Below are 20,500 nucleotides of genomic sequence, written 5' to 3'. Positions count from 1 at the left end.
GGCGCCATTCTTGGGCAGGCTGCACTTTCTTTTCGTGCTGAATGGCTCTCATAGGGCACACTCCTTGCTGTTGGGGTTCCCCTATGTAGGGGACATCCCTACGCGGGGGACCCCCTGCATGGCACGGCACTCCTTGCACGCATCAGCACTGCGCATGGGCCAGCTCCACACAGGCCAAGGAGGCCCGGGGTTTGAACCGCGGACCTCCCATGTGGTAGGTGGATGCCCTATCTATTGGGCTAAGTCCGCTTCCCGTTCATATATATTTTTTACCAACCATACTAAGACCACAAGACAAGAAAATTGTACCTGGGGCCCCATTCTTGAACAAGGGGAAAAAACTTAAGTTCCATTATGGGACAGTCATTAGAGCAGAAACTCCATATGTATGCTGTTTAATTCTCACAACAACTGTCAAACAGGTACTATCTTACCAATGAGGTTACTAGAACTCAGAGATGTGAAGTATCCTGCCCAGCAGAAGATGTAGATCCTCATCTGGATCCCTGTCACACTGTGGAGAAGGAACCACTTTCATTTCTCTCATCATCATGTCTCTGAGATTCTGCACACTGCATTGCTTCTATAGGAGAGCAGGGCTCAAACTTTGGTGTACTTGAGAATCACTTGGGGTGCTTTAAAAAACCCTCAACCCAGGATGCCCCCCCAAAATTCTAATTCAGTAAAGTTGGGATAGGGCCCCAGGACTCAGCATTTTACCAGACATTCCAGGTAATTTTATTGCAGTAGTTCTGATCACATTCTAGAAATACTGCCATAAAGATGAAAACACTTGGTTTTAGGATTATGTAATTCAATCATATATATTAAAGACTAACAGTTGAAATCTTAAAGCACATCACCATGTGATGAAAAGACATATATGCAACTGACATATTTTAGGTTTCACACAGCAATAGCAACTTTGCATTCATTTTTTCAGCCTCTCTACATAGGAACTGACTCTGAAATTGTTTGTATGAGTTTTTATGTCCTAACTTTGAGTAGGCCTTTCATTAAGAGCATCCTATTTATAGCAGTTATTTATGTAACCATGATGATTTTAAAAGTCACCAAATGGAAAATAAGTAATGAGGATAAAAAGACCTCTCAAATGAAAAAAGGGGGGGGGGGGTGTGTCCCAGGTGATATTTCATTTATCACCTAAAGAAATTTATCAGGCTTGATTACTTAAACATTTGTCTAAGGATCTTTCAGAGATTTAGTGAGGTAATCCCTTTAAAATAAACCATGTAGGTCACATAGTGTTAATAAAATATGTTGATGAATCCTTGAGTATTGCCCTGATTATGTCTCCTTGGGGAATGGAGAACTCATTAGCATGAGTTCCATGTCAGTCCTCCTTGCTCTGTTCCCCAAGTACTTTCCAGACAGGCTTGGCATAAAAGGGCGATCAAAATGTATGTAGCATGGCCAAGTTTCAAATGAATGGCTCATCTAACCCCACTGATTAAATTCATGGCATTACGTACCATGAAAAGGCTGTTGTGCTTCATTAAGTTTACTTTACTGTCTGAGAGCTTTAAGAAGGTAGATTTGGGGGGGTGATACGGGGGTCGGGTTCTCTGTATAATTGCTTGGCTCTTCATAGTCAACTGCAGATGTATATTTCCCATGACAGGGGAAAATTCTCAAAGCTGAGAAGTTATTAAATTGGGGGCAGTAGAGTGTATGTGTGTGTGTATGCATTTAGTGAGAGAGATAAAGACCTGTTTGCTTTCTGAAACAATAAGTAAAAAACAGGTTGTTTAGGATAAAGTTTCTTGAACTAGATAATTGATTTAAAATATATCTGCCTATTAGTAATACCTTATATTTATACAGTACTTTGAAAAGTTCAAAGCATTTTTATATTATCTCATTTGAACTTCATAACAATCCCATGAAGTAGGTACTGCAGGTGTTACAGTCTACCACCACCAATTAAAAGATGGCTAAACTGAATGACAAGCGTGTCAAGAAACTTGTTGGAGGGAAGCAGACTTGGCCCAATGGATAGGGTGTCTACCTACCACATGGGAGGTCCGCAGTTCAAACCCCAGGCCTCCTTGACCCGTGTGGAGTTGGACCATGCGCAGTGCTGTTGCACACAAAGAGTGCCGTGCCATGCAGGGGTGTCCGCCACGTAGGGGAGCCCCATACGCAAGGAGTGCACCCTGTAAGGAGAATAGCCCAGCACAAAAGAAAGTGCAGCCTGCCCAGGAGTGGTGCTGCACCCACGGAGAGCTGACACAAGAAGATGACGCAACAAAAAAAGAAACACAGATTCCTGGTGCTGCTGATAAGAATAGAAGCAGTCACAGAAGAACACACAGCAAATGGACACAGAGAGCAGACAACTGGGGGAGGGGGTGGGAGAAATAAATAAAAAATAAATCTTAAAAAATAAAGAAACTTGTTTGAGGCCATATAACCAGTTGGTGTCACAACTAGAACATGAGAATTTTGAAACTTAAGCCTGTGTTTTCTTGGCAGAAAATGTCTTTGCTACTGCTTGATCTATCCAGAGTTCATGTGGAGAACTGTGGCTACAAATTAATTGGAGAATACAAATCAGGCATGCCTAAAGAGCTCTACAGAAAGGAGATTGTTTCTCTTAGATCATGACTGTGTTAGAAAAGAGAGGTGGAGAATGGAGTCAGTTGTTTTGGACAACACAGATTAAAACAAACAAAAAACACTTTGTAATCAGTTTCTGGATATTTTGGGGACTGTTCATTCATTAATTCATGTATTCATCTTTTTAAAAGTATCTATTAAGTGTCTTTATATAAGAGACTGTTTAGCACTTTGGGGAGATACAAAGAAATGCATTTAATATTTTGTGTGTGTAGGGGTTTAATTATACAGAGAATTGCGACTTTATTACTGCCAGCTACCACCTGGTAGTTGAAATGAAAAGCTTTCAGTGCAGAGGAGCAAGATAAACAAAACGGATGAAGGAAACTGGGCAAATAATTTCCTTTGATTTTTTCCCTGTAGGAGACATTAACAAAAATTAAGGTGATAAATTGTCCTGCCAGGTACACAAAACACCAAATTTGCTATGTCAGCTAATACAGCGCAAATTTTATCCTTGAAAGAGGTAAACTCATGATATGGCCTTGACACTAGGAAGACTGGGTTTAGGTTAATGCCAGGTTCCCTGTCAGGAATGCTCAATGAGGATTTTAGGGAAAACATTCATATCTAACCCAAAGCTTTCAACTTCCGAAAAGCATCTCTAAAAGGCCACAATAAGTCTCAACAATATTTTCCCCCAATTGGCTCCACAATGAACTTTTCCTTTTGGCAGGCATATTCGAGGATATAGAAAAAAAGGACCAGAGGAACCAAAGGCTGCAAGAAAGCATCCCACGGGGTTGAAGACCCTGTTACTTAGGTGGAAGAAAAGCAAGAGTTTGCTAATAGCTGTTGTGAGTTCCCCAGGGGTCATTTTTTTTTCTTTTTTTTTAACATTTCTCTGAATACATTTTTTCATTTTCATTACATGAAAGTAGCTTTCTTTTTGTTGTGACATGTCCTGCTCAGCCCCTCTTCTGGATATGTGAAACAGGGTGTATGTCCACACATGTGAAGCAGTGTGTATGTGTGTGTGTGTGGAGTGCAGACTCAAAGTTAACCTTAGCTCTGACCCTAATTCATCCCTAGTTTTCCATTTTTCCCACTTTTAAAATTACAGAGTTGAACTAAATACTAAAATCTCTTCCAGCTTTACCATTCTATGATGCTCTAGTTTTAAAACAGGTTATTATTATTACTTAAGACACAATATATAAGAAGCGGATTTGGCTCCACTGATAGAGCCTCCGCCTACCATATGGGAGGTCCAGGGTTCAAACCCAGGGCCTCCTGAGCCATGTGGTGAGCTAGCCCATACGCAGAGCTGATGTGCACAAGGAGTGCTGTGTCACATGGGTTTCTCCTGCCTAGGGGAGCCCCATGTGCCAGGAGTGCACCCCCACAAGGAGAGCCGCCCTGTGCAAAAAAATTGCAGCCTGCACAGGAGTGGCGCCATGCACGAGGAGAGCTGACACAGCAAGATGACGCAACAAAAAGAGACACAGATTCCTGCTGCTGCTGTCAAGAATGCAGGTGGACACAGAAAACAAACAGCAAAGGGACACAGAGAGCAGACAACTGGGAGGAAGGGGAGAGAAATAATTTTTTTTTTAATCTAAAAAAAAAGGACACGATACAGTATTCCAGTAAATTAGTAATCCTGTACTAGAGTAGGCTTCTGCTATAGAAAAATCAGTTTTGATAGGGTACATAATCATAATTCAGATTAAAGTAAGCTTATTCACTTTTTGAAATAATTTCTTGTTTTGAAAAATAATTTCAGAATAGTGGTAAATAACAAGCTCTGGTTATTCTTTAAAAAAGACTTTACTTTTAATTCAAATTTTCAGGAAAGTAATTTAGAGTGTGAACACTTCCACCAAAAAACAAAAGTATAAACATATAAATGTCATAAAATCATAGTATTTTGAAATGCTAAAAAGGACGCTGGAAAAATGCAATACAACTTCCTCATTTTACTAAAGAAGCTAAGTTACTAAATTAAGCTAAATAATCACACAGGTAATTAACAAAAACTGCGGTGGAAAAACAGTCACAATATTTTCTACATTTCCATTCTCTATTCACACTTTGAGACCACGCCTCTTCATTTACCAATGAAGAAGAAATATCATAGATGATCAGTGCGTAAAAGTTTATTATTAAAAATAAAATTTAAAGTACATAATGCACTATAATTCATGCTGTGTAGGACTACTCTGAAATGTATTCATCAAATGCAATGAATGTATCACACTAGTGAAAGAAGTTGTCGATGTGGGAGGAGTGGGAGGTGTGGGGAATGGGGTCTATGGGAACCTCTTTAATGTAACATTTTGAGTGATCTATGTATCTTTTAAAAAAAGAAAAAATGATAAAAAAGTACATACTGCAGATTCTCAAGTTCCCTGTATATGGACACATCATATTTAAATAAATAGTAGATACATATGTATTTAAAGTAAGTTAATCTATTTATGAGCTTCTTCGTTTTGTGGACTTTTGAACTGCCACTGAAATAGCATAGGATTTTGCTATTATTTTTGGAAATGACTTCAAATATTACTTTGTTTTTTTCTATAAACATCGTGATTTTTAAAATAACATGAGTACACATTGAAATTTGTTAATGATATATTTTCTAATATTGACATTCACTGAAATTCCAGGTACGCTTATAAAATGTCAGCATGACTTTAGTCCATTTCTCCCTGACTTACATGAGTTTTTTTTTATTAAATACTAAATACCTCCACTTTTTATAGTTATCATTTTAGTGCAATGATTGGAAATTAAATATTAGCACAAAATACTAGTCGGTTTCAAGGCACACCACTTCAGCTTCGCCACGGACCCCAATGCTGCTTGAAGTTAAGCAGGGCTCTTTTAAACTGTTTCTAGCGTTTCATTGACTCACACTGAATCGGTCTCTCCATAACCTTGACCTCCCACAGCTGTGCAGCTTTACTCAGTTCAAAAAACTGTTTCCACCCTTTCTGCCTCTTATGAAGCAATAGTGGAGAGGAAAAACAAAACCCATTCCTTTAAGAAAGATTCCGCCTCCTCTCTTAAAAGCAAGCGCCTAATGGTAATTGTCAACCCTGGGTACTAAGTCACACACTTTACTACTCAGCACAGGGAGAAGCTGCTGCTGCTGCTGCCGCCGCCGTCACTGCTGCCGCTGATCTGAGGCTGCAGTGAGTTTCTGTGCAGCACTGCAGAACCCACACCTAGAGAACGGAAAACATACACATCCAGACACACACACAGGCACACACACAATCACACACACCTCTACTGCTCTGGACACAGGAAACCTTGGATCCTCAGAGGGTAAGCAGATCTTTTATCCATTTTGTCCAGACACTGGGAAAGGGAATGATCAGGGAAAAGACTGTTCATCAGACATGCTTAAAATGGATTATGTTAATTTGTCTGCCTTTTGGGGGGGGGGGGAGATCGTAGATTCGTGGAGGCTGTTATCTGATATGTGCCCTTAGCTTCTACTTTTTTGCTATTTATGAAAAGACTAACCTTGATGCATGCAAAGCTTTTCTTTTTTCTTTTTAATTGCAAGAAAACATCCAGCCACTCCCAATGTATCTCTCAAATACTGCGGATATCTAAAAAATGCCAAATAAAATGACAGACGGAGCATTTTCCAAATATTTTTTTCTCCCCAAAGCCAGGAACTCTCACGGTTTCTGAGGGGTATTTCAAAACCATAAGGCATGATTAGGTTTTTGAGCAGATAGGAGATGGTGGCAGACTAAAATTCTTCTAGCCTTAGTCCAGTGGAGAGAGAAAACGAGGATAAATGAATCACAGTTTGTACCAAGACAAGATTCATTTTCCACGCTTCATGTGTAGGAAGAGGAAACTACATTTTAATCAGCACATTTTTAGGTTAGAGGGAGGGGATAAGATGAGCGGGATGGCGTGAGGTATATTTGAGGGGGAAGAGAAGAGTCTGCAGAGGAAGGAAATGAAGTGGACTGTCGCCAGTGCCTTGGAAACGAAGAGAGACGAGGGTGGGGAATGAAGTTTGTGTGTGTCCGGGTGGGGTTGACTCAAGAGACCGTGAATAACCAGGGTGGCGCTCAGGGGGAATGCCTGATCGTGGGTGTGGGAGAGATGCATTCGTGCTCGTGGAGGATGTGTGTGGAGAGGAGGCGCAAGTCGTCGGTGAGAGAGCAAGACGCTGGCTGCTGAGAGGTCTATTTCGAGGATAGGTGTGGTGAGAAGCGTGTCTGCGCGGAGGGGTGGGCGGCCCAGTGTCACCTGTGGAAGGATTCACATCCCTGCAACTCCGTGTTGCAAAGTTTGCCCGGGCCCGGGCTCATTTTGAAAGCTGCCCGGCGGGGCCCGGGCTTTTCACCTTCAAGAGGTCAGCCTCTCAGGAGGTCACGAGGCCGGGCAGCAAGGTAGGGGGAAGCCCCTTGACGCGTCCAAGGGGAGCAGGAATGAGAGAGTCCCCGCGCTCGCCGTCCGCGGAAGTGAGCGGGGGGGAGAGGGCGCCCCCACAGGCAAGTGCGCCGAGAAGACGAGCCAGGCCCCTCCTGTGGGGGGCGTGCGCAGGTTGAGCGTAGCAGTGGCCTCCGCCCGCAGAGCAGGCAGCCAGTGCGGGAGGTATGCAGAGGCTGACTCGGGAGGCGCCGGCTCCGCCTCGGGAGTGGGGGGCTCGCTCAGGTCAGGGCGGGAGGCGGTTCCAGGAGTCCCTCCTCCCTCCGCGGTCGGTCTCCGTCTCTGCCGTTTCCCTCAGGGCACGCCGCGGACCCGGGCCGCTCAGCCCGGAGGAACAGGGTGCGGGGGAGGGGGGGCGCCTGGGGCCCGCCCGCGCCAGGCGCCCCCTCCGCACCCGAGGCCTCCGGGAGGCTGAGCTGGCTTGGGGGGGAGGGGGCCGCGGCGGCGCCGGGGGGCGCTCGGGGGCGCGCGGGGCGGGGCGCGGGCGGGGCGGGGCCTGGCGGGGGCGGGCCCACAGGCCTTCGGCGACCGTCTGCGGCGCGGTCAGGGCGCTCGGGGGGCCGAGGGGCAGGGCCAGGGGGCGCTCGGGGGCCGGCGGGGGGCGGGCCCGAGGCGCTTGGGGGCCTGGGGGCGGGGCCTCTGGGCGGGGCCGGGGGAGCCCGGGGGCGCTTCGCCGGGGCCGCCGCCGCGCCAGCCGGCCCTCGGTAACGGTCGCCCGGGCGAGGGGCGGGCGGTGGGGTTATATTTTTAAAAAGACGGCGAGAGCTGGGGGCGTCGGCGGCCCAGGTGTCGCCGCCTCCGCCGCCCAGGGCTGGGCGCTCAGGTCCCTCCCTCTTCACGCCCCCTCCCCGTCCCGTGCCCGCCCCTCTGGAGCCCCGCGGCGCTGGAGAGGTGGCGGCGGATCGCGCGGCCGCTGCGGTTCGGGCGGCCACGGCAGAGGAGGGAGGGACACAAAGCCGCCGCGCGCTGCGAGGTAATCTGGCGGGGCGAGCAGGCCCGTGGTTGCGCGCCTCCTCCCAGCGGGGACGGCGGGCGCCCGCGCGGAGGTGGGCTGCGGGGACCCCCCGGGGGGTCGCGCGGGAGTGGGGAGCGCGGCAGCGTGCGGGGCCGAGGGGACTTCCTATTGGCTGTGTGCGCGGCCTCAGGTGAGTCCCCTTGCGCCCGAGCGGCGGGAATGGGGGCTTAGGGGGTCGCGAGGGGAGTGTACTTGGGGGAGGGTCCGGGGGACTGCAGAGCGCGGTCTCGGGGCGCCGCGGAGTGGGCCCGGCTCCTTCGTTTGTTTTCTGGGTTTCCCCGGGAGGGCGGGGAATTATAACATCTAAATCCTAGATGAAGCTTTGGTGATCCAGGGACCCCAAGCCTCCAAGGTGGATGGGAGATTCCCGCGCTTGGAAAAGGTGGAGAAAGGAGGGAGTTTGGGTGTGTTTTGTCGCTCCCCCCTCCCAAAATTTAAAAAACTTCGGATACAAATTAAAAGTGTTTAACCACCTTTTTCTTCCAATCCGCGCCCGCACACACACACACACACACACACAGAGCACACTCTGACATAAAATACACCCCTCCAGACGTTTCCACTTTAGGTTGCGCCTCCTGCCCCGGGTGACAGGAAGAGTTGGCAGCTGGTCCGATTTGCTGGTGTTTGGGGCATGTCTCCCCAAGGCCACAGAGACAGGTAGAAAAGCCTGGGCCTCTATTAAAATGGCAAGAATGGCCCCAGGTGAACTTTTTTTGTTGCAGAGATTTAATTGCAAGTTGGTGCCCGTTTAAAACGGGAGTGTAAGTAAAATCACTAATTTCCTTGGCACATGTGCTGTTGCAGTTGACTGTTTGAATAGTTTGGAGAGAAATGGAATTTAACTAAAGCTTTGAGGATTGCATACAAGGTTGATGAAAGAATTGATAAGATTCTGGAAATTGGGACCAGCTACAACAAAAGTGTATGTACATTTATATTAAATTTTGCCACAGTTTAGATTTAACAGTATGAAATGGTTGCTTTGCCTGGAATGGATTCCCTCTACTTCATGCCGGGTACATCCTAATTTTGACTCTAGAAGACTTCTAAGTAAGGGTGTTCAAATAAGAGGACAGTTTAATTTGTCTTTTTAAATTTAAGATGCCTGACTATTAAAAAGGTTTGTGTAATTAAGGCATGACGCTGAGAACCAACCCATTTATAGGGTTAAGTTACTTTTGAAACATTTGTAGAAAATTTTTACATCTCTAAGTCTTGATTGCCCTGTTATTGCATTGTAACTCATTTTTCCTTTGCTTAAATTGAACAGATTGACTTTACAGAGGACGGAGCAGGGAAAAAAAGGCCACTTTTGCTACATTTAACTCTTCGTCTTTCTAAAGAGTTCTGTAATAATTTTTAAAATTGACCTCAAGTGCTGGCATGTTGGTAATAGTTGCTTTTAAAGGGGGAAAAAAAAGTGGTGTGTCTATTTTGAATATTAAACATAGTCTAAGAGTTGTTGAGAGAATTGCTTATGGGGAGTTTAATATATATGAGCAGGAAATGTTTGGTAAACATTTGACATGACAGGTGATCGATCATATGACACCAGGGAAATATTTATTTTGTTTGATAGGATTATATTTTCAGAATGTAAATTTTAACTAGTGACTGGAAATGAAGGAGAAGCTTGTATTGTACGCTTTCCTGTTTCTGACTCCTTAATTAAATGATACTATACTCGGATGAATGTGAGTTCTGCCCCATGATATTTAAAAATGTGGATTTGGTCTTTGTAAAACCAGAATGTCTTTTGAAACTAAGAGGACATAGGCCTCCTCCTACACACAGTCCTCAAACCTAGATATAAGGTGATGTGAGGCTACCTGAAGTAGTCATTTTCTCATGTATGAGCATTTTTGTCACCCCTGAACCTACAGGTGGTAATGTGGTCTATCTGTCCTAATTTAGAGCAGTTGATTAGCATTGGGCAGTACTTGGGTATGTCGTCAAGCATTTTTGTGGGGGAAGAAATCATGTGAAAACATAGAAACCCAGCACTGAAAAGGATTTGTTGAATGTGGGAAATGATAGTATTAGAACTTTAGTTTAAATGAGGTATTTTATATGAAGTGCTTAGAATAGAGTCTGGTACTCAATAATTGCTTAATGTGTATACATCATCAACAGGACAGTATCTAAAATGACCTATTTTTTAGGAAGTGGTTATGTCATGCTACCCAGGAAGTGAAGAGCCAGCAAATATTTATTATAGCTAATATTTGTTTGCTCTACCACTGTGCCAGGCACTATTCTAAGAATTTTATATGCTTTAATTTAGTTACTCCTAATAACAGCCTAATGACTAAACAGAGGCATGGAGAGGTTAAGTATGCTTCCCAAGGCGTACAGCATACGGCTAGTAGGTGGCACAGGCTAATCTGAAATTAGAGAATGGCTTCCAAGGTAGCCCATGTAACCACTGGGCCCTGATCCTATCATACAAATTGTAGATCAGTGAAAGATCTTCACATTATCCCCAAAAGAACTAAGTGTGCATGTGTCTTGTTTAGCCACACCCTTTCATTAATACCGCTAACAAGTTGTATTAATATTTAAATCTGAAGGGTGGTACTTAATCTGCATTAAGTTGAGTCATTTTTGACTTTGGAAGATTCTTTTTTAAATTTTATTGAAGTATATCATTCATACATGAACATACATAAACAATAAGTATATAGTAAAAGTTGTTAACTTACAAACATGTAGAACATCATACAAAGGTCCCATACATCAGGCTCACCACCAACACCTTGCATTGTTGTGAGACATTTGTTCCAAATTTGAAGAAATATCATAAAAATCTTACCACTAACTATAGTCTGTATCTTACATTTGGTGTATTTGTCCCCCAACCCACCCAATTATTATTTTTTTATTACAGAAGTTGTGAACTTAGAAAACAACCATATACATGTGTTAAATTCCCATTCGATACCCCTCCATCAATATACCACACCATGGTGGAATATTTGTTACAGATTATGAGATAATATCTTCAGACTATTACCACTAACAATGGTCCATAGTGTACTTTTGGCACACTTTTTCCAAGGTGATTCTCTTTTGATACATGCAATATAGGTTTAGCTAGGATCTAGCAAGAGCTTGGCTTAGAGCATATTATCTTTTTAATTACTAGATATATGTGTGTGTGTGTGTATATATATATATATATATATATATTTTTTTTTTTTAAGTTGCTGGGTATGTAGAGTTCCAGGTAGCCCAGCAGGCACTGACACCCTTGGAGGTTCCAATTCAGTCTTATTTTCCTCTTGATTACCCATATTGACCTAAGATGGATCTTAAGTTTGTTCTAAATATACCTTAGTTACCTCCTACAGTTAACCTTAAACAAAAACATATAACTGTGGCTTATGCTTTAAGTACTGAAATTCCTCAAGGTACTGTGGTGCTACTAATAGGATTGTTGTTGCTTTACCAGTATAGTTGGTATGTCAAGCAGATTAATTATAGCCTGAATTAGGAGCTGTTTTAATGTAGAATTATTACTATAGTTGGCTGATAGGCCCTTTGTTGACAGTTCAGTGGAATGCAGTGTTGGAAAAACAGCCACAAGTTGAATTAAGAAAGTGCAAGTGTTATTGAAGATACAGGTTACTAATCAGTTTCTCACACTAAATAAACATTTTTTTTCTACAATTAATATTCATTTCTGTTTCAGATTCCTTTGAAAATATATAGGGTTTGATTAGAAAAAAATTTAAGTGTCCAATCAAGAGTGCTATTCTTCATTTTGAAACTAGACTCTATTTGGTATTAATTGAGCAGTCATAGACTATATTGTATCACTGAGACTGAAAGTGAGTGCCTTAATACTTAACTTCATGTCTTCTATGTTAATGCGCTATCATTTGATCTTGGGGTTGATGCCAGAATATTTATAGGTTAGATTGTTATGAGGCCAAAAGCCAAGACAATCTCAATTTTTAAAATTATAATGGGTTACATATAGCAAGAATCTTCTCTAAAACATATAAATTATAAGTCATTCATTGACTATGGCTTGAAAGAAAAGTCTTAATGAATTTAATTTTATTTTTCTTCTAGCTGTAGCTAATTATGGGCACCCATGTGAATGTGTGTGTGTATGCATATGTATGTATATTTGTAACCATACTACTTGGAAGATACTCTTCCTTTCATGTAAAGTTAAAAATTATTCATTTGGCATCCATGTAGTAAATATTTATTAAACACAACAGTATGCATAGAGCATCAACTATATCTGAAAAAAAAAATTGGAGATAAAAAGATTTGTGGGCTTTTAAATTAGTGATTTCATGTGTGTTTTAATAATATTGATCTTTTATGTCTGGTCAGATCTCAAAATAAAGCTCAAAATTAAGTTAATCACACAGTTGAAAATATGTGTGAATGTTTGAAACACCTCAAAGCCTTAGACGGTGGCATAGGTAATGAGAATCAGGGTCTCATATTTCCTTAAACTATTTATTTTTTTTGTTGGGTATCTTTGAAAAGCTGCGTTAATAATCTCTTTCAGGTTTCTAGGCCATTACTTACTACAATGAAGGAGTAATTGAAGGAAGAGTATCCTAGAAACCTTAAAGAATGAATGTGTCTTTTTTAATTGGCTACTATAATACAATAAGTAGTAACATGAACACCAAAAGATATAAAATGGTTGAAACCTATCTTTGCTTTTAAAAGGTTTACAATTCTTATAAGTTTACTTCTTGGAAAGGTAATATAGACTAGTTTTTTAAACAAGCCATTGTACAAGATGTATAAGCTTTGTCAAATAGTGGTATTTTTATAATGTGTTTAGATCTAATATGATGCCCACCATACTTTTATACTTTTAAAAAAATTAGCTTCAGTTAAAGCTTGGAAATGATAAGACTTCATGATATAAGATGAACTTTGAAACCTCTTTGTTTCACATTGCCTGTAACTGAACCTGGAGATGTATAGGCAGTACATTAACTAGCATTTACAATTGCTACTTCCTCAAACAAGGCTAGGGTTTGAACCTAAGGTTATTAACTCATTTTTTTCCCCCTGCAGTAGACATACATGATTTCCGTAGGATAAAATTCTTCTACAGCCAGAGTGTAGAAACACTTCTTACAAGTTTAAGGGTAATAAAAACAAAATGTTTTAAAAACCATTGTTTCAAGAAGTATACGGTATATATTAATAAAACAACTTTTTAAAATGTTCACAGTTTACATTAGGGCAAGTAATGGATTAAGCAAGATCAAAATTTAACTCTTTGTAACATACATGACATCGATATTTTAGCTAACTCTCATGCCCTTTTAAATTTATTACTATAATTTCTCACTCCCCCATTCTCTACCAAGGCAATGTTCATCTCATTGGCTGGAAGGGGAAGGGAGGATAGTACAGCGTTGTGAGTTCAGGACCTATTTAACAAAGCTCTCACTGGCTGTTGGTTGCCTGCTAGGAGAGCTGGAATGCCAACAATGTTGAAAGCAATCAGGTTGGAAAAGTGCTGAGTGTTTCATTATCATGGGGACTTGGTGCATGCCTTTAATTTGTCACCATCAGCATTGTTTCTGTGAAGTTCTTCCACAGTGGCTCAGCTCATCCTGTGCAAGGAGAGCATTTCCTTTTTCCTTTTCCATACAATATGCTCATCCTGTCATCTTGATTTCCTGGAATGACTAAATTCCATGACAAAAAGATGGGTTTACTCATTGTCTTCGTGGAGAAGATAATTAGGCTTACCTGGTGTGTGTCTTAAGAATATTTTGAAATCAAGGCCCTACCAGAATACTTTTAATCCTTCAGAAGTTAGAGCTAGCAACTCTATCTCATTTGTCTTATTAGTGCATGAGAAAAAGCTTCTGTAAGGTCAGCCTTTTTAATATCTAAGGAAGTGGGTGGGAAAGGGTGATGGTCAGAGGTCAAGCAGAATTGTGAGTGGGTGTAAATGTATTAGATGAGTGGAATGCTTCAATGCCTCTCTGAATGAGCAGCACAGATGGAAGGTGGAAAAGAGAATGATATTGGCAATGAAGTTGATACATTATTCTTATATCCTTATTCTGACTTCCAGTTTTTCTTCTCTTTAAAATAGTATTCCTTTTACCTTGCCTTCTTCTTCAGACTATTATTATAGCCAAGACTAAGTTCTGCTTCTGCTCCAAGAAAAGTGGAATTTTTTTTTAAAGATTTATTTTTTATTTATTTCTCTCCCCTTCTCCCCCCTTCGCCCGCCCCCCCCCCCCCCCCCCCCCGCCAGTTATCTGTTCTTTGTGTCCATTTGCTGCGTGTTCTTTTTTGTCCGCTTCGGTTGTCAGCGGCACGGGAATCTGTGTCTCTTTTAGTTGCTTCGTCTTGCTCCGTCAGTTCTCCGTGTGTGTGGCACCATTCCTGGGCAGGCTGCACTTTCTTTCGTGCTGGGCGGCTCTCCTTATGGGGCGCACTCCTTGCTCCCCTACGTGGGGGACACCCCTGCATGGCAGGGCACTCCTTGCGCGCATCAGCACTGCGCATGGGCCAGCTCCACACGGATCAGGGAGGCCTGGAGTTTGAACCGTGGACCTCCCATGTGGTAGTCGGACGCCCTAACCACTGGCCAAGTCTGCCCCTGAAAAGTGGAATTTTTAAGGTGATTTCTAATTGCTGAAAAGTTTAACATTCACCTGGCGGTTGCACTAAAAGAAATTTTCTTCCATCTCTCTCTACAACTGACTGCTTTTTAAATTTCAAAGAAAGATCTCAGAGACAGAAGCATGAGAAACCTTGCTTGTCCCCTGATATTTGGGAGCCATAATGTAATTAAAGTAAAATATGTATCTTCAGTGAATCAGAAATCCATATTGCTCTAAACACTATCATATTTTGTGAAACTAAATCTACAGTAATTTTGTGTTAGGATGTTTGATTCTTTTTAAGTGGGTATCAAAATTATTTTTAATTAAAAAATATTGAAAGTAGTACATTTTTCATTTGTCTTAGAGAAGGTTGATAATAAAATCTGAATGCTTTGCTAGCATTAAACACCCTAATGAAATATGCAACAGATTAAAAAAAAAAAAAGAATCTGATCATTAGCCACTGAAAGGCTGTCACATCTATGTGCAGAATTTTCTTAATAAGGGAGGAACATGTTCTGCCTGAATAAAAGTAATGTGTCTGCTTGACATTGTAAAGACTCCAAGAAGCTGATTATTTGGTAACCACTTGAGTTTGGTGATTTTTAATTGTGTTTGATGTCTTATAACCTAAACTTTCTTGGACTCTTTGAAAGTGTCTGGTTTGACTATCAGCTTCTGCTGAATGCATTTTTGGAGGGATTGTGATTATCAGTTAAGTGCTTTGAAGACAGAATTCCTCCCTTTGTGTCACACCTGAAAGCCACAGAATATGATTCTTGGAGCTTGTTTAATTTGGGCTCAAAGGGAAGAGTGCCATCTACTGAATGGCCAGCATCAAGTTGAGTAGTCCATAAGTTTTCCTTAGCCTGATACTGGAGAAAACAGGCCCAACTTCATTTTGAGGATTTGACAGGAATAGTACCAAGTGGAATTGTTGCCTCTGCTTAATTTTAATTATGCTTCCCTGCAGGAGTCCTAAACACATAATGAAGAATGAATTCAGCACTGGTTGGAATGCATGGGAAAGGAGAAACTTTAAAAAGTTGTTGGGACTTCTATTAAAAATAGTCTAGTAACAAAAACAACAAAAAAGTATAAAAACAGCCTATTGATGGTAAAGTCATTATTAAATTAAAAGCAGTAAAGAAAATTATCTTAACGAAACCTTTTATTAGTAATTTTCATTATTGATGGCTTCTGCAGGCATTTACAATAATACTGTTGTTTAAGATCTGCTTGGGTTTAAAATCAGCAAAAAAAAAAAAAATCATTTTCCTAACTGGACATACAGGTTTCAAAAGAGTACTTTGATTTATATTTTCTTTGCTCCTTTTCTTTGTTTTGATTTCTAAGGCAGTGATTCCTACTTGAGTGAATTCATTGTTTCAAAGTAGAGTTTATCATTATTGTTTTGGTTTTGTGAATGTCTTCTAGAAACTGCCTTTGGTAGCCATGGCTAGACTTAGTGGTGGTAAGACCTGTTGTAAGTCAGATAAGGCGTACAGGACCTGAAATAGGCCTGTGAAAACCAGTCAAGAAGTAATCTAACAATCTGAATGAAAAGGAAGCTTTGCAAGTGTTAGGGTAAGAGGAATATCCTTGATTGTTGTTTTATATTACTGTCTATTGTATGTAATTACTTAATTAGTAACCATTTTTTTCTGAGCACTTAAGCCTTGCCAAGGATCATAGTAAGAACTTTACATAAATTATCTGAAGTTTAGAGAAGTAACTTACTCAGGATCACACAATTAATAAATGGCAGAATCAAGAATTGAGCCCAAGGTTATTTACCTTAGATGCTACACTATATTATTGATTTATTTGAGCTTATCTATGTTAGAGACTGTACGAAAGACTTGAACCAAAATTAGAATATTTCTGTCTGGATTGGAAAATATTGTTTTTTTGTTTTTATTTTTGTTTTTGTTTTTGAGGTAATGGTGAAATGGGTAAATGGGATTGAGATTTCACTAGGATCATTTAGGTGAGATGGACCTTCAAGTGTTTGTTATTTGATTTTAATAATATTCTTTGTTCCTTTGTTATATTGTTTCCAATTTAATACCATAAGAAAAGTTTATTATTGAAACATTGAAGCAAATTGTTTCTTATTGGGCATGTGCTTAAAATATACTACTGCATGGAGAGAGGTGTTGAGTTACTTAATGGTTTTCTGCCCGAAATATTTTTTTACTTTTGATTTTGGTGATTATCTTTTTTTGTTTGTTTGTTTAGGAGGTACCCCAGATTGAACCCAGGACTTATAACATGGGAAGCAGGCTCTCAACCACTGAGCTGTATCTATTCCCCTGGTGATTATTTTTTTTTTTTTTTAAGATTTATTTTATTTTATTTATTTCTCCCCCTTCCCCCCCCCCACCCCAGTTGTCTGTTCTCTGTGTCCATTTTGCTGCGTGTTGTTCTTTTTGTCCGCTTCTCTTGTCAGCGGCACAGGAATCTGTGTTTCTTTTTGTTGCGTCATCTTGTTGCGTCAGCTCTCCGTGTGTACGGGGCCATTCCTGGGCAGGCTGTACTTTCTCTCGCTGGGCGGCTCTCCTTACAGGATGCACTCCTTGTGCGTGGGGCTCCCCTACGTGGGGGACACCCCTGCGTGGCACGGCACTCCTTGCACGTATCACCACTGCGCATGGGCCAGCTCCACATGGGTCAAGGAGGCCCGGGGTTTGAACTGCAGACCTTCCATGTGGTAGATGGACGCTCTAACCACTGGGCCAAGTCTGCTTCCTGTGATTATCTTTTGATGTTTTACTTGCCCTTAAATTTATTTTTAGATTGTAGTATTTGTTAGTATGGCAGTAATAGCCTATGTCCACAGCAAAATAAAATTCATCCATGTGCCAGTCTGAGGTCCTGAAGAAGGCTCAACTTCTTGTGCACACCATGTGTGCTCTCTAGGTGGAATGAGTACCATACCTCACAAATATGTGTTACTGCTTTATGGAGTGCACGCGTCCTCTCAATTAAGAGACATTTAGGGGAGCGGGTGTGGCTCAACCCATTGGGCACTCACATGTGGGAGGTCCTGGGTTTGTTTCCCGGTGCCTCCTCATGAAGGCAAGCAAACAAACAATAAGCAGACAGATGAGCAAACTAACTGGGGGAAGGGGGAGATAAATAAAGTCAATTTTAAAAAAGACATTTAATACCCGACTACTGTTATGAGGTGTTTGTTGTTAATGTTATTTTTAAACATGTTTTGACCTTAAAAGACATTCTTGTTACTTTAAAAAATTGGGGATTGCTGTTTTGGTATATCCCAAAATGTCTTAAATTGTAGTTCAGTGATGGTTGTGCTAGTTGTGCATTTTAGGACTTTTGGCTTTCCCCCTTCATATGTAGGGGAATTATGCTTTAGCCATGCACCTTACGGAAAATGCCCATAGGAATATTATATGCATAGCTTCTTGGGATTTTGACTTTCCATTCCTGTTAAATATTGGAAAGGTCAGCAACAACTAAGAACAATTCGAAAGATATTATTTGCCAGGGTGTGATGAATCCAAATGACAGGCACAGATAATGAATGTCACAGACCATCTTGTCAAGAAGAGAGTGCCATTGATGAAGTGGTCAGAACAATCCTCTACTCCAACCCACCCTCCATTACCCACTAAGGAGGGACAAGGATGGGCCTTGAGGAGCGTGGTGGGTTTTCACTAGGTGGTGCGGGTGAAAAGGGTTTGGGCCATAAATTACTGTTCACGAAAAGAACAATTCATTTTCTGTAGCATGATGGAAGATATTTCCTAAGAATGGTTCAAAACTTCTTGCCACTGAGGCATTTGAAGGCTACAACATACTTATCAGTAAGTGTCAAGGTCACACCACTCAGGAAGTTTATTAGCATATCGTGGGTGTGGAGGAACAGGCTGCTGGTGGTGGCGGTGGTGGTGGCAGTGGTGGGCAGGGAACATGTAGAGTTTGACAACACTCCCTTCTGAAAACAACCAGTTCATAGAAAAATCCTTACACTGCTGTTTTGAAGCTAGTAATGCTTAGGAAAGTTGGTATTAACAAAAAGACTTTAGGAATCCTCATCATTCCCAACTGTGAACAAGGAAAGCCTCCTTTTGGGAAGTATATATTTTGGAAAATCTGAATTTGTCCTTTGTTTACTTTGCTGAATGCTAGAGTATAGTTCTGTTCATGGCTCTATTTTTACTTCTAAATCTAAAGTGTGTGTATGCATATGTTTTTGTGCATACATTATAACCATTTCTAATTAAAATTTTTGTAAAATAACACTGTCTATTTTTGTATTTTAGAGGATTTGGTCCAAAGTGTCTGAATTCTCTATCCTAGAATTGGTAATGTTTATCACTTACTATTTGAAAAATATTTAGTGTAACTATTAAAGACATTTTGAGCAAATAATTTTTTAAAAAAATTTTTAGAGGGGAGAGGATGTAGCTTAGGTGTTGAGTGCCTCCTTCCTATGTACAAGATCCCAGGTTCAATCCCTATCATCTCCTGCAAACAAACAAACAAACAAAAACACCAACTCTTATTGGGGAGCAGATGTAGCTCAGTGGTTGAGCACCTGCTTCCCACGTACAAAGTCCTGGGTTTAATCCCCGGTACTTCCTTTAAAAAAATTAAATATTATTTTTAAAAGCAGTTTTATATTTATAGAAGAATTGAACAGAAAGTGCAGTGTTCCCACGTAACCCTCTTTTCATGTCACATTTCCCCGTTATTAACATCTATTATGTACATTTGTTACAGCTGATGAGCCAGTGTTGATACATTATGATTAACTAAAGTCCGTAGGTTACAATTGGGTTTACTCTTCCTACAATTTTGTAAGTTTTGATAAATCACAATGTCATATATCCAGTATTATAAATCTTTCAGAGTAGTTTTATTACCCTAAATATCCCCTGGCTCCACCTACTCATTCCTATACCCCTCCCCATTACTTGAGTCCTGGCAACCATTAATCTTTTTTACTCTCTATAATTGTGCCTTTTCTAGAATGACATATAGTTGGAATGATGCAGTATGTAGTAGCCTTTTCATACTGGCTTCTTAAACTTAGCAATATGCATTTAAAGTTCCTCCATGTCTTGTCATATAAGCTTGGTAGCTTATATCTTTTTATTGCTGAATAATATTTCCATTTTATGGATATACCACGATTTGTTTAAGCTGTCTTTTTAAAATTTCTTTTTTATGTTAGTTTTCTTGTATATAAAATGTGTGAGGGATTGGGATATAACATCTAAAGATTCATTTCACCTTGAAGATATTGTGATTGTACTTCAGAGGAAGGTGAATTCACCAATGAATTATTTTAGCTGGAGGGTTGCCAAGAAACTTATTATGATGCTGTATGAAAATTATGGGAATGGGTCTAATTGACGGCTGTGAAAGTCCTTGACTGTGTGGCAACTGAGAAAAGAATATCATCACTCTTAAGAACTTGTGAACTCTTAGAGTTTATTTCAGTTCTTCAGAAGCTAAGAGCCCTTGACAATAAACAATGGACACAGCCTTTCCCAAAGCAATGAAATGAGCAAGGATAAGACTTTTCCTAAAGCGAGCTATGGAAACAGGCATAATAGAAATGGTGCTTCTTTCCACTCCCACCCAATTTTATTATGTTTAGTGTGTTAGTTCCTCATCAATATTTCTGTGACCTCTAGTTAGGTATTCTTTTCTGAGCCATTTGATACTTCCTTTCATTTGCTCATTCAGTTCATTTCAACAGATATTTACTGAGCATTTATTAAGTATTAACTCCTGTTGTAAGTGTTAGGAATGCAGTCGTAGGGAAAACAGACAAACCCTCCTG

General features: G+C 40.9%; 1 protein-coding gene across 34 annotated transcripts in view; it reads left to right on the top strand.

The window, feature by feature from the left end:
- The first annotated feature begins 5,498 nt into the window (after window positions 1-5,498).
- The window catches only part of ADD3 (adducin 3), a 147,261-nt gene continuing 132,259 nt past the window's right edge, over window positions 5,499-20,500 (top strand). For 3 of the 34 annotated variants that reach the window (XM_058298477.2, XM_058298459.1, XM_023583032.3), the window contains exon 1: window positions 7,680-8,020. The gene's annotated coding sequence lies outside the window, so the exon portion shown is untranslated. Of the gene's footprint in view, window positions 5,917-6,476; window positions 7,273-7,679; window positions 8,193-8,867; window positions 8,988-16,919; window positions 16,998-20,500 lie in introns of those variants that run through there. The other 31 variants (XM_023583035.3, XM_023583031.3, XM_058298467.2 and 28 more) reach the window with 26 other exon arrangements.

The sequence above is a fragment of the Dasypus novemcinctus genome, chromosome 6, assembly GCF_030445035.2.
Source record: "Dasypus novemcinctus isolate mDasNov1 chromosome 6, mDasNov1.1.hap2, whole genome shotgun sequence".
NCBI classification, from domain to species: Eukaryota; Metazoa; Chordata; class Mammalia; order Cingulata; family Dasypodidae; genus Dasypus; species Dasypus novemcinctus.
This window is presented reverse-complemented; position numbering and strand designations above follow the sequence as displayed.